Source organism: Podarcis bocagei, assembly GCF_964188305.1.
Source record: "Podarcis bocagei genome assembly, chromosome: 8".
In the NCBI taxonomy this organism is placed as follows: domain Eukaryota; kingdom Metazoa; phylum Chordata; class Lepidosauria; order Squamata; family Lacertidae; genus Podarcis; species Podarcis bocagei.
In genome coordinates this window covers 82,129,466-82,142,764 of record NC_138133.1, presented here as the reverse complement: position 1 = coordinate 82,142,764, position 13,299 = coordinate 82,129,466, and the positions used below count along the sequence as shown (strand labels likewise).

Sequence of the window (13,299 nt, the reverse complement as noted above, 5' to 3'; positions counted from 1 at the left end):
TTAACCCGAGGTACTATTTATGGGTCAGCGGAGTCTGTAACCTGAAGTGTTTGTAACCTGAAGCGTATGTAACCCGAGGTACCACTGTCTAAAGCCATTTAGGGCTGATATCCAGTTGTGGGCTGCCTGGTTGTGAAATATCCGTCCTGTTAGTGGAAGCGTGGTTTTAGTGCTGTGCAGTAGCCAAATCCAACATATTGCACAAGCAACCACTGATATTATATTGTCTGAGAGTTGCCATGCTCCCACTGTTGGAATCCTCTTCAGAGGATGACCTGGAATCCCCTGGCCAAGGCGAACAACATGCTGTTAAAACCCTATGGCGACAGAGTAACTGTCTTGGCTCCCCACAAGGAATTCTGGGGACTGTCATTTGTTATGGATACTGAGAGCTGTTAGTGGAACCCCATCCCCCTCACAGAGCTTGGCTGTGAAACCACTCTGGTATCAATAGCCCTGCTGGAAATCCTGCTACCAGAGTAGACAATGCAGAGCAATGGGTTTCCTATGTGGAAAATTATGTTTCTAGCCTTGTGAGGGAAGGAGAGACACCTCAGTGTGGTGTAGTGCTTAGAGTGATGGACGAGGACTTGGGAGGCTGGAGTTTGAATCCCCACTCAGCCCTGAAACTCGCTGGGTGACCTTGGGCCCAGTCACTTCCTCTCAGTCAAACCGAGACCACATAACACCGGTCCTGAATAACCTACATTGGCTCCCAGTACGTTTCTGAGCACAATTCACAGTGTTGGTGCTGACCTTTAAACCTCTAAACGCCCTCAGCTCAGTATACCTGAAGGAGCATCTCCACCCACATCGTTCTACCAGGACAATGAGGTCCAGCTCCAAGGGCCTTCTGATCGTTCCCTCACTGTGAGATGTGAAGCTACAGGGAACCAGGCAGAGGGCCTTCTCGGTAGTGGCACCCGCTCTGTGGAACGCCCTCCTATCAGATGTCAAGGAAATGAATAACTACCTGACTGTGTATCTGAAGAAGTGTGCATGCACACGAAAGCTCATACCAAGAACTAACTTAGTTGGTCTTTAAGGTGCTACTGGAAGGAATTTTTTTATTTTGACTATGGCAGACCAACACGGCTACCTATCTACTACTGGTACCTGACTTTTAGAAGACATCTGAAGGCAGCCCTGTTTAGGGAAGTTTTTAATGTTTGATGTTTTATTGTGCTTTTGGTGTTCTATTATTATTATTATTATTATTATTATTATTATTATTATTGAATCACAGAATCATAGAGCTGGAAGGGACCCTGGGGATCATCTAGTCTAAACCCCTGCAATACAGGAATCACAGCTAAAGCATCTATGAGAGTTGGCCATGCAACCTCTCTTAAAAACCTCCAAGGTACAAGAGTCCACAACCTCCCAAGGGAGTCCATTCTACTGTCAAACAATTCTTACTGTCAGAAAACTCTTCTGGTTAAATATATATTGTAATAAGATGGGCGGGGTATAAATAAATAAATTATTATTATTATTATTATTATTATTATTATTATTATTATTATTATTATTATTATTATTATCACTGCCTCTCAGTCACACCTACCTTGCAGGGTCAGTGTGGGTTGAGGTGGGGTGAAAACCATGTACTCCGCCTTGAGCTCCTTTCAGAAAAGGGTGGGCTCCAGTAAACAAATAAACCTCAGTGTAGTGTAGAGGTTAAAGCTATGGGCTGGGAGACGAGGGTTCGAATCCCTGCTCAGCCACTGCTTGGGCCGCTCGCTGCCTCTCGGCCTAACCTACCTCACAGGGTTGTTGTTAAAAGGTGGAGGAAGAGAATCACATGCACCACTTTGTGCTCCTTGGAGAAAGGGGAGATATAAATGTACACTAAATGAATAAATAATAAACACCAGTATGCATTTATAAATAGACAGCACCGGATACATATTTGGCCATTTTAAGCTCTCGTTTTAGCTTCTTCAGCAGATGCTGAGGCTTGGGGAAAAAAGTGCCCCAGTTTCTCTGGATTGTGATCGGTGCTCCCGCTCCCTCCCTGCTTATCTCTGCGCTTGCTGTGTGTCAGCCCAGATGCCTGCTAACAAGCGTGCGGTCTCGCGCTGTCTCGCCTGCCCTTTGATTTTGGCTCGGGTTCCACCCCCGCACAGCAGCCTGCCAAGCAAAATATCGATTCCAATGTATCGAACGAGTTGGGATTCCCTTCTCCCTCGCTCTCCCTCTCGGCTGCTCTTACTCCCTTTCCCTCCGAGCAAATAACAAGGCGTTTTCGAAACGGCAAGGGATGGGAGGGGGCCGAGACGCTGGAGGCGTGGAAACACGCGAGATAATCTGACAAAAGCTCATCAAATTCTAACGGCGTCTTTGCGACATAGTGGGTTTTCACAAGGCAAGCCTCGAAGCTGGCGCCAGATAGAGAATTTTTATAGGTGACAAGTGCCCAGTGCAGTTTGGCAAATTCGCCTTGTTTGAGGGTGGCTGTCCGTGCCAAGGAAGGCAGAATAGAGTTAATGCTAGGAACAGCAGCCCAGTTCATTAAAATCATTAATCGCACGTGCAGAAACATTTCAAAATTCATAGTAAATAAAGCAAGGGACTGATCATTTCTGTGCTGTGCATCTTTTCCTTGGCAACACACAAGTTCAGGGGGTTTGTTTTTTTAAAAACTGAGGGAGTCGGCTCCACTGGCAAACAGCTCATACTGTCAGAAAGTTATTCCTGATGTTTTGTCGGAATCTCCTTTTTTGTAACTTGAAGCCATTGTTTCGGGTCCTACCCTCCAGAGCAAGAGAAAACTAGCTTGTTCCCATCTGACAGCCCTTTAGATATTTGAAGATGGCTACAGTATCTCCTCTCAGTCTCCTCTTTTCCAGGCTAAACACACCCAGCTCCTTCAACCATTCCTCATAAGGCTTGGTTTCCAGACCCTTGATCATTTTGGTCACCCACCTCTGCACACGTTCTAGCTTGTCAATCTGCTTCTTAAATTGTGGTGCCCAGAGCTGGACACAATATTTCAGGTGTGGTCTGACCAAAGCAGAATAGAGTGATACTATTACTTCCCTTGAATCGGACACTATACTTTCATTGCTGCAGTCTAGAATAGCATTAGCTTTCTTTCTTTGCTGCTGCATCACACAGTTGACTCGTGCTAAGTTTGTGATCCACTAAGACCCCTAGAACCTTTTCACATGTACAATAGCTTTTCACATGTGCAGATAAGTCAGGTGTTCCCCATTTTATAAAAGCCAATAACAACAACAACAGCAGCAACAACAACAGCAACAACAACAACAATAATTTATTATTTATACCCCGCCCATCTGGCTAGGTTTCCCCAGCCACTTTGGGTGGCTTCCAACAAAACACTAAAATACAATAACCTATTAAACATTAAAAGCTTCCCTAAACAGGGCTGCCTTCAGATGTTTTCTAAAAGTTTGGTAGTTATTTTTCTTTTTGACATCTGGTGGGAGGGTGTTCCACAGGGCGGGTGCCACTGCCGAGAAGCCTGGTTCCCTGTAACTTGGCTTCTCGCAGTGAGGGAACCGCCAGAAGGCCCTTGGAGCTGGACCTCAGTGTCCAGGCAGAACAATGGAGGTGGAGACACTCCTTCAAGTATACTAGACCGAGGCCGTTTTTCAATGGCTTTCATTTAGTTTCTGGGCCCTTAAATGGAACATGACTGCAATACCTCAAGGACTGCCTTTCCTCATATGGACCAACCTGGTCCTTGCAATCATCATCTGTGTCCCTTCCCTGCAAGGTTCAGAGGATGGCAACAGGAGAACAAGTGGCTTCCCATTTGTGAAAATCCTCTCTCCAGGGAGACTCATCTGGCGCCTTCATTACACATTTTTAAGCACCAGGCAAAAATGTTCCTCTTCTCCCAAACATTCCTCTTTGCCTAATTAAACAATCTATGGCCTTTTAAACTGTGTTGGGGGGTGGGCGTTACTGTTTTGTGTGTTTCTGAGTTATGTAGTTTTGTGTTCCTATACCACGAACCACCCTCTGATCCTTGGATGAAGTGCACCATATAATTTTAATAAATAATAACAATAATCTTTCCTATTCATTCCGAGAGCTGCCTTCCCTTTTCTTTCGATTATGAAAGTCTGCCAGGTTGGCAACCCTGGAAGGCATCGTGAAGCATATGCCTCGTGTAACCTTGAAGTGGCCTTAGTACTGAGCAGGACCTCCTGCTGCTAATGGCATGATGTTGTTCCCGGCCTGCTCAGCCTCCAGAAAGGCTCAGAGGAGTGTATAAAGATGAATTATTCAGAGGTTGCCTTTCCAGCTCCATAAGCAGAGTTGGAGATGAATTAACTTTTCATGGCTGATCATAAATCCGGGAGTAATGGCGAGGGTATCCCCACCGTACGGAGCTATATATAGCTCATGCCTGCAGTAACGTGCAAAGAGTAAACAGAAGAAAACCTCAGAATGGAGGAACTAGGGTGGGGGGGAGGGAAATGTCTGGCAAGGATATAAATCAGCCTCAGAAACAGGCAACCCACCTTCTCAATGTCTCTACAGCTGTTCTTACATTACTGCAGGCACAGATTTTGCATCACAGCCATTCAGTGTTTCATCCAACCAGCCCTGCTCTTAATTCAATTGTCATTCTGACGTCACTGCTGGAGCAAAAATCTGAATTAAGGAAGTGCACTTTCTCAAATCTTTAGCCTGGGTTTGGTTGTTTTTTTAAATGAAATACAGTGGTACCTCTGGTTGCGAACGGGATCTGTTCCGGAAGCCTGTTCACAACATAAAAAGAGCGCAACCCACAGCGGCACATCTGTGCACGCGCGGGTTGCGATTCGCTGCTTCTGCGCATGCGTGTGACATCATTTTGTGCTTCTGCACATGCGCAAGCGGCGAAACCCGGAAGTAACCCTTTGCAGTACTTCCGGGTTGCCGCAGGACGTAACCTGAAAGAACGTAACATGAAGCGGACGTAACATGAGGTATGACTGTAATCAACAACCAAAGCACAAAATAAGTGAAGCCAAATTGCAATGTATCCTAATATTTCTCTACCTCGGCTGCTGTTCTTTAAATCAGGAACAGGAATAGAGGTGTCCAGGTGTTCTTGGGAACTCCAGCTCCCATCAGTTGCAACCGGCAGGGCCAATGGTCAGGGAAGATGGGAGTTGTGGTCCCACAACATCAGGAGGGCCATGAGCTCCTTATCCTGACTCTAAATCAAATAATTCTCCAAAGCCTACAGAAATACAGAATACAGTGGAACTATTACTTCCCTTGATCTAGATGCTATACTCCTATTGATGCAGCCCAGAATTGCATTGGCTTTTTTAGCTGCCGCGTCACACTGTTGGCTCATGTCAAGTTTGTGGTCAACCAAGACTCCTAGATCCTTTTCACATGTACTGCTCTCAAGCCAGGTGTCCCCCATCTTGTATTTGTGCCTCTCATTTTTTTTGCCCAAGTGCAATACTTTACATTTCTCCCTGTTAAAGTTCATCTTGTTTGTTTTTGCCCAGTTCTCTAATCTGTCAAGGTCGTTTTGAAGTGTGATCCTGTCCTCTGGGGTGTTAGCCACCCCTCCCAGTTTGGTGTCATCTGCAAATTTGATCAGGATGCCCTTGAGTCCATCATCCAAGTCGTTGATAAAGATGTTGAATAAGACCGGGCCCAAGACAGAACCCTGTGGCACCCCACTAGTCACTCTTCTCCAGGATGAAGAGGAACCATTGATGAGCACCCTTTGGGTTCGGTCAGTCAGCCAGTTACAAATCCACTGAGTGGTAGCATAGTCAGCTTCTTTACAAGAATATCATGGGGCACCTTGTCAAATGCCTTACTGAAATCAAGGTAGGCTATATCCACTGAGTTCCCTTCATCTACCAGGCTTGTAATTCTGTCAAAAAACGAGATCAGGTTAGTCTGACATGACTTATTTTTCAGAAATCCATGCTGACTATTGGTGATCACAGCATTCCTTTCTAGGTGCTCACAGACTGTTTTCTTAATGATCTGCTCCAGAATCTTCCCTGGTATTGATGTCAGACTGACTGGGCGGTAATTATTTGGGTCCTCTCTTTTCCCTTTTTTGAAAATAGGGACAACATTTGCCCTCCTCCAGTCTGCCGGGACTTCGCCTGCTCTCCAGGAATTCTCAAAGATGACTGCCAGTGGTTCTGAGATCACATCTGCCAGTTCTTTTAATACTCTTGGATGCAGTTCATCTGGCCCTGGAGACTTGAATACATCTAAACTAGCCAAGTATTCTTGTACTATCTCCTTAGTTATTCTGGGCTGTGTTTCCTTTGCTGAATCATTTGCTCCAAATTCTTCAGGTCGGGCATTGTTTTCTTTATCGGAGAAGACTGAGGCAAAGAAGGCATTGAGGAGTTCAGCCCTTTCTGTCTCCCCTGTTTGCATTTCACCATCTTCTCCTCTGAGTGACCCCACTGTTTCTTTGTTCTTCCTTTTGCTACGAACATACCCATAAAAGCCTTTTTTGTTGCTTTTAACCTCTCTAGCAAGCCTGAGTTCATTCTGTGCTTTTCTGACTTTGTGTCTACACGTGCTGGCTATTTGTTTGAATTCCTCTTTGGTGGTTTCCCCCCTTTTCCATTTTTTGTACACATCCTTTTTTAATCTTAACTCAGTTAAAAGTTCTTTAGATAGCCACCCTGGCTTCTTTAGGCACCTTCCATGTTTCCGTCTCATTGGTATTGCCTGATGTTGTGCTTTTACTGTCTCCCTCTTAACAAACTCCCAGCCATCATGAACTCCCTTTCCTTTTAGTATTACTGTCCATGGGATCTCACCCAGCACTTCCCTAAGTTTTATGAAGTCGGCTTTCTTAAAGTCAAGAAATTGAGTCCTAGTATGCTTGGCTGCTCCTTTCCGTTGTATAGTAAACTTCAGAAGAGCATGATCACTCGCGCCTAATGATCCTTCCACTTCTACCCCACTAACCAGCTCATCAACATTGGTTAGGACCAGATCTAAAATGGCTGTTCCTCTTGTTGCTTCTCCCACTTTCTGGACAATGAAGTTGTCTGCAAGGCCAGTGAGGAATCTGTTTGACCTTATGCTCTTGGCTGAGTTTGACATCCAACAAATATCCGGGTAATTGAAGTCCCCCATTACTACTATCTCCCTTCCTTTTGCATGCTTGGCCATCTGTTCCAGGAAGGCATCATCTATGTCCTCTGTTTGGCTTGGGGATCTATAGTAAACTCCCACAATGAGGTCTCTGTTATTCTTCTCTCCCTTAATTTTGACCCAAATACTCTCACTTTGGCTTTGAGGTTCTAAATCTTGGATCTCTTCACAGGTATACACATCCCTGACATATAACGCCACTCCTCCTCCTTTCTTGTCTGGTCTGTTTCTCCGAAATAGATTGTATCCCCCCATTATTACATTCCAATCGTGGGACTTATCCCACCAGGTTTCAGTGATGCCTATTATGTCATATTTAGTTTGCTGTACCAAGAGCTCAAGCTCATCTTGTTTATTTCCCATGCTTTGCGCATTAGTGTACAGACATTGAAGTCCATTATTCATTCCCCCATGTCTCTTATTTAAGGATTTTTTCCTCCCACCACTAGGTCTGTGTGCTGTTTGCTCCATTTGGTCTATGACATTTGGATGATCATCTTCATCAATTGATAGACTCCTACCTTCAGGAGCACTGTCTCCCTCCCCCACATTAGTCAGTTTAAAGCCCTCCTGATGAGGTTTCTGAGATTTTTGGCAAAAACATTTCTCCCAACCGTTGTGAGGTGCAGACCATCGCTTGCCAGAAGTCCATCTTCAAGAAACTGCAGTCCGTGATCTAAGAATCCAAACCGTTCCTGTTTAAACCATTTGCGAAGCCAGCTGTTCACTTCCACTATTTTTCCCTCTCTCCCTGGGCCACGTCGTTCAACTGGGAGGACAGATGAGATGACAATTTGTGCATTTAATTGCTTCAATTTCCTGCCCAGAGCCTCGTAGTCTCTTTTGATCTTCTGGAGGCTATTGCTTGCAGTGTCATTGGTTCCCACATGAACCAAGAGGAAGGGGTATTTGTCAGTGGGTTTTATGATTCCTTGCAGTCGTTCAGTTACATCTTGGATCTTAGCCCCGGGGAGACAGCACACTTCCCGAGACATCTTGTCAGGCCCACAGATCACTGCTTCTGTTCCCCTCAGTAGGGAATCCCCTATCACCACTACACGCCTCCTCTTAGGTTTGGTCAGGGTTCTTCCATGAGCTGTCCGTTCCAAGGTCGCCTGCACATTCCCTGAGGACTGACTTTGCTGCTCGTCTTCATATACCTGATCGACTGAAATGAGGGAGAGATCCTCAAATGGAGTCTGCTCTTCGTCATCCATGCTAGGGGAGAGGACCTCAAAGCGATTGCGTATTTCTAAACAATCAGAACGAACCCTGGGCCTCCTACTTCTTTGAGTCATGTTTCTCCATATATCTGGCTCCTGTGTTGATGAACTAGCCTCCTTCTCAGGGGAGTCCCCTGTCTCCTACTTGGTGGAGACGGTGTGCTCTGTTGCTTCCAAGAAGAGCTCCAGATCTCTAATTCTTTGGAGCGTAGCTACACGTTCCTCCAGTTGCTGGACTTTGTCTTTTAAGAGGGCAATCAACATGCAATTGCTGCAGGTAAAGCTGCCTGCAACCTTCTACTGGTCAACAATAGAAAGTGTCCTTTCATACTGCATCACGGTGTGGTACGCTGGTTTGACATCATCTGATAGGAAGTGCCTACAGAGTGTGGTGAACACAGCACAAGATATTATGGGCTATCCTGTGAAACCACTGGATGAAATAGCGGAAGAACGTTTCCTCAGGAGAGTGAGGAAAATTCTCAGGGGAAAAAACCCTGGCTGGCACTTTTTGATCTCCTGTCCTCAGGCAGAAGATATAGAAGCATGATTAGTCGCACCAACAGGGTAAAGAACAGCTTCTATCCGTGGGCTGTTAGGCTGCTGAATGAAAAGATAACAACAGGGCAACTGACTTTCGGGTTTGGTGTGTGTGTGTCAGTAAACGAGGGGAATTAAGACTAAGAGAGCTGAGTGGGGGGTGCTCATGTAATCTCACTGTATACAAGTTGTACAAGTGACAATAAAGTATTTCAATAAATATGTCCTTGGACTCTGGCAACGACTCTTGCTTGCCTGGATAAGGTGGAGAAACTAGCTTGCTGTACAAAGCTAATATGTGCAGCAATTGTTCCACTCACTTTTTGCTTCTGGCTGTGTTTGCTGCTTGCGTGCGGCCCCCATGAGAATGCCTAGCAGGGAATGTGGCCCTTGCTTTTCTCAGCTCTGCTTAAGCGAAGAGTAATAATAATACTGGGGAGATCCAGTCTCAGTCTCTTACGTCATCTTTGTTGCAGCTCATGGAGGGAGAATCACCTTCAGCTATGCTGCTGAACCTATCACGCTTTGTTTTCTTTTTCTTTCTTTCTTTTTTAAAAAAATCTCCCTGTAATTGGTGCAGCTCTGGGGAATTGCAAATGACTGTCTTGAGTGATGACATGTACAGGAGGGAAACTCTGAAGTTCCTTTTCTTCCACCTGGCCTTTGAAGTTGTTTGCAGGTTCCCTGCTATCTTGCAAATGCAATTAATCTTTGACATCTGGCTGTAAATAAGGCTATATTTAGTGCAGCGAGAAAGGCAGGGAAACTCAATTAAGGCTCGGGTGAGTAACTGCTGACTTGCAGAACAGATCTTCTCTAGGTGGTTTTCAAGGAGGTAGAAAATATAGCAAGAAAGCGGGGACTGAACACCCGCAAACCAAGCCCTGGTCTTCCAGAAGTCACTGTGTGGCTGAGGAAAAACTATAAAGATATTAACAACTGCCTCTGTCTCCATCCCCTTATGCCTTAATCTGGGAATGACTGGCTGTGTTCACGGAATCATTTTACCTGCTTTCTCGGTAGCTCTGCCAAATTTTAATCACAGCGTGGGAACAAGGTTGTCTACGGTTTCACTCATACGGTTTCACTCATCAGCCAATGTGGTGTAGTGGTTAAGAGCGATAGACTTGTAATCTGGTGAACTGGGTTCGATTCCCCGCTCCTCCACATGCAGCTGCTGGGTGACCTTGGGCTAGTCACACTTCTTTGAAGTCTCTCAGTCCCACTCACCTCATAGAGTGTTTGTTGTGGGGAAGGAAGGGAAAGGAGAATTTTAGCTGCTTTGAGACTCCTTTGGGTAGTGATAAAGCGGGATATCAAATCCAAACTCATAAGGCAACCACCTGATTGCAATTCGCTTGTCCTGTACATGCCTACTCAGAAGTAAGCCCCACTGAGTTCAGCAGGATTTGCTTTGGAGTATCGCCGTATAGGAGTGCGCTGTTCAGTGTCAGTGGATCACCAGGGTGTTAGTCAATGAACTGAGTCATTAATAGAATAATTTTCCGCAAAGTTGCAAACCAAATGGAAAACAACCCTTCCCCCACACACATGTGTCCTAGCAGAAAGCATTTGAGAAAATTCACATTCCTGTGTGAGAGTTAAAGGGGGGGGAGAAGGTGTCCCTTTAAGGTGATGTGTACTGCAGATCTTATAAATACCTCAGTTAATTATTATTTTTAAGTTGCAAAAGGAGATGCAGAAAAGGAGGAAAACAAGTGAGAAGAATTGGAGCAGCAGTAGGTCAAGCACGAAGCTTGTTTCTAAACGGCAGATGCCGCCTCTCCCAATAGTTTCTGAAAGGTTGCCATTTTCTATGAAAGGTGTTATTTTTCTGTCTTCCCGTCTGCCGCTTGAATGCAATGAGTTAATTTTGCAGAAATTACACATTCTGGGCATTTATTCCTCCACTCATTTGTGCTCTGCACAGTTCTCTACCCTCTGATGATACTGTGCATACTATACTCTAGTGTGTGCAGTCATTTGAGTGAAGATGCAGCAGGATTTGAAGCCCTCTGGGCTTGTGTTCCCACCCCAAAACACTCTCACCCCATTGCGTTTCCTTATGCAAAGGGCCAGATATCTGTTTGTCCTTGAACTATTCTTACTATCGATTTTTGAATTTATATCTCGCCCCTTTCTCCCAAGGACCCCAGGGTGGCAAAGAGAGAGACAATTTAAGACAAGGGTCAGCAACCTTTTTCAGCCATGGGCCCGTCCACCATCCCTCAGACCATGTGGGGGGCCAGACTATATTTTTTTGGGGGAAATGAATGAATTCCCATGCCCCACAAATAACCCAGAGGTGCGTTTTAAATAAAAGCACACATTCTACTCATGTAAAAACACCAGGCAGGCCCCACAAAAAAACCCAGAGATGCATTTTAAATAAAAGGACACATTCTACTCATGTAAAAACAGGCTAATTCCTGGACCGACCGCGGGCTGGACTGAGAAGGCGATTGGGCTGTATCCGGCCCATGGGTCCAGGTTGCCTACCCCTGATTTAAGACCAAAGCAAAAACCTTCTAAAACAGATTGAAATGTTCTAAAAAACCAATTACCGTTAAAACGCTTAAAGACATTCTTCCATCCAATTCCATGCAACATTGCGATATTCCTCACGAAAATTCACCAGCATTTTAGCACGTATTTCTCCTAACGCAACACATATTTGTGGCTGACACACATGCTTTTGGAAGCAATCCCCCCCCCTCAAAAAATGCATTTTCCTATATTGCTATTTTCACTAATATTTGGCATTTCACTAATATATGCAATTTTTCGACTGCTGTGCGTATTTTCTGGACACTTTTCTGTTTGTTGTCGGAGTGAAGCACAAATTTCAAAGGATAGCTGCATTTTGGGTTGTGCATTCCTTCAGGAAGTGCGAATTAGGCAGGTTCACACTGAAATGGAAAACGCACAAGCAAAAAGAACAGGGAAGGGTCATAGCTCACTGGTTAGAGCATCTGTCTTAGATGCAGAAGGTCACAGGTTCAAACCCCAGCGTCTCCAGGTGGGACTGGGAGAGACTTCCTTTCTAAAACCCTGGAGATCTGCTGCCAGTCTGTGTAGAGCAGGGGTCAGCAAACTTTTTCAGCAAGGGGCTGGTCCACTGTCCCTCAGACCTTGTGGGGGGCTGGACTATATTTTTTTTGGGGGGGTGATGCAAGAGCACCACAAGCCCCGGTGGCAGCTTACCTGTGTCTTGCGAGCGGCAGGGACTGGCGGCAGTGGCAGTGGCGGTACGGTGAGTGGTGCGCGAAAGGGCTCTGGAGAGGTGCTGCTTAAAATGGTAGCCGCTTGAGCACTGCTGCTGCTGGCACAACAAAGCTCAGCCCCCTTCCTCCTCTGGGCAGGGCGGGGATAATTAATAATAATAATAATTAATAATAATAATAAATAATTTTATTTATACCCCGCCCTTCCCAGTTCAAAAACTGGGCTCAGGGCGGCTAACAACAAATTTAAAACACTTAATTGTAAAAGCGGCATAAAATACAGTATAAAAACATGAATAACAATAAAATCCAAAAATCAATTAGATAATCCCCAGGGCTAGCTGGCTGAATTGGTCCTACTTGGGCCAGCGAGGAGGCCAGGGGAGAATTAGCTGTGGGGTCTCAGAGCAGGTGATCTTCATAAAAGGGGAGGGGAAGGGAAGAGAAGGGAAATAAAAGATCAGGCTGAATTCAAATTAAAGGCCAGGCGGAATAGCTCTGTCTTACAGGCCCAACGGAAGGAGGTTAAATCCTGCAGTGCCCTGGTCTGCCCAACGGAAGGAAGAGCCCTAGTCTCATGGGACAGAGCATTCCACCAGGTCGGAGCCATCACTGAGAAGGCCCTGGCCCTGGTGGAGGATAGTCTGACTTCCTTAGGGCCCCGGACCTCTAAACTATGGTTATTCATGGACCTTAAGGTCCTCTGCAGGGCATGCCAGGAGAGGCGGTCCCGTAGATACAAGGGCCCTAAGCCACAAAGGGCTTTAAAAGTCAAAACCAGCACCTTGAACATGACCCTATACCCCACCGGGAGCCAGTGCAACTGGTAAAACACTGGGTGAATATGCTCCCATGGTAGGGACCCCGTGAGGAGCCTCGCTGCAGCATTCTGCACCCGCCAGGAGGAGGGAGGGAGGAGGCGGCGCTGCCGTGTGAGGGAGAGAGAAAGAACGTGTGCGCTGGTGATCCATGTGGCGATTCCCGGACCGTCCGCGGGCCGGATCCAGAAGGCAATTGGGCCTGATCCGGCCCCTGGGCCTTAGTTTGCCAACCCATGGTGTAGAGAGTACAGATCTAAATGGATGCATGGGTCTGACTCAGGAAAAGGCACCTTCCTATGTCCTTGTGTTCTCCTCCATTCCTAGCAATGTTATTCCGCTCTCGCTTCGCTGCTCCCCCTGCCACCTGCACGG

General features: G+C 46.0%; 1 protein-coding gene across 2 annotated transcripts in view; it reads left to right on the top strand.

Annotated features, from left to right (window-relative positions):
* Positions 1-13,299, top strand: part of KCNQ3 (potassium voltage-gated channel subfamily Q member 3) — a 188,263-nt gene that overhangs the window by 55,322 nt on the left and 119,642 nt on the right. The window lies entirely within an intron of this gene.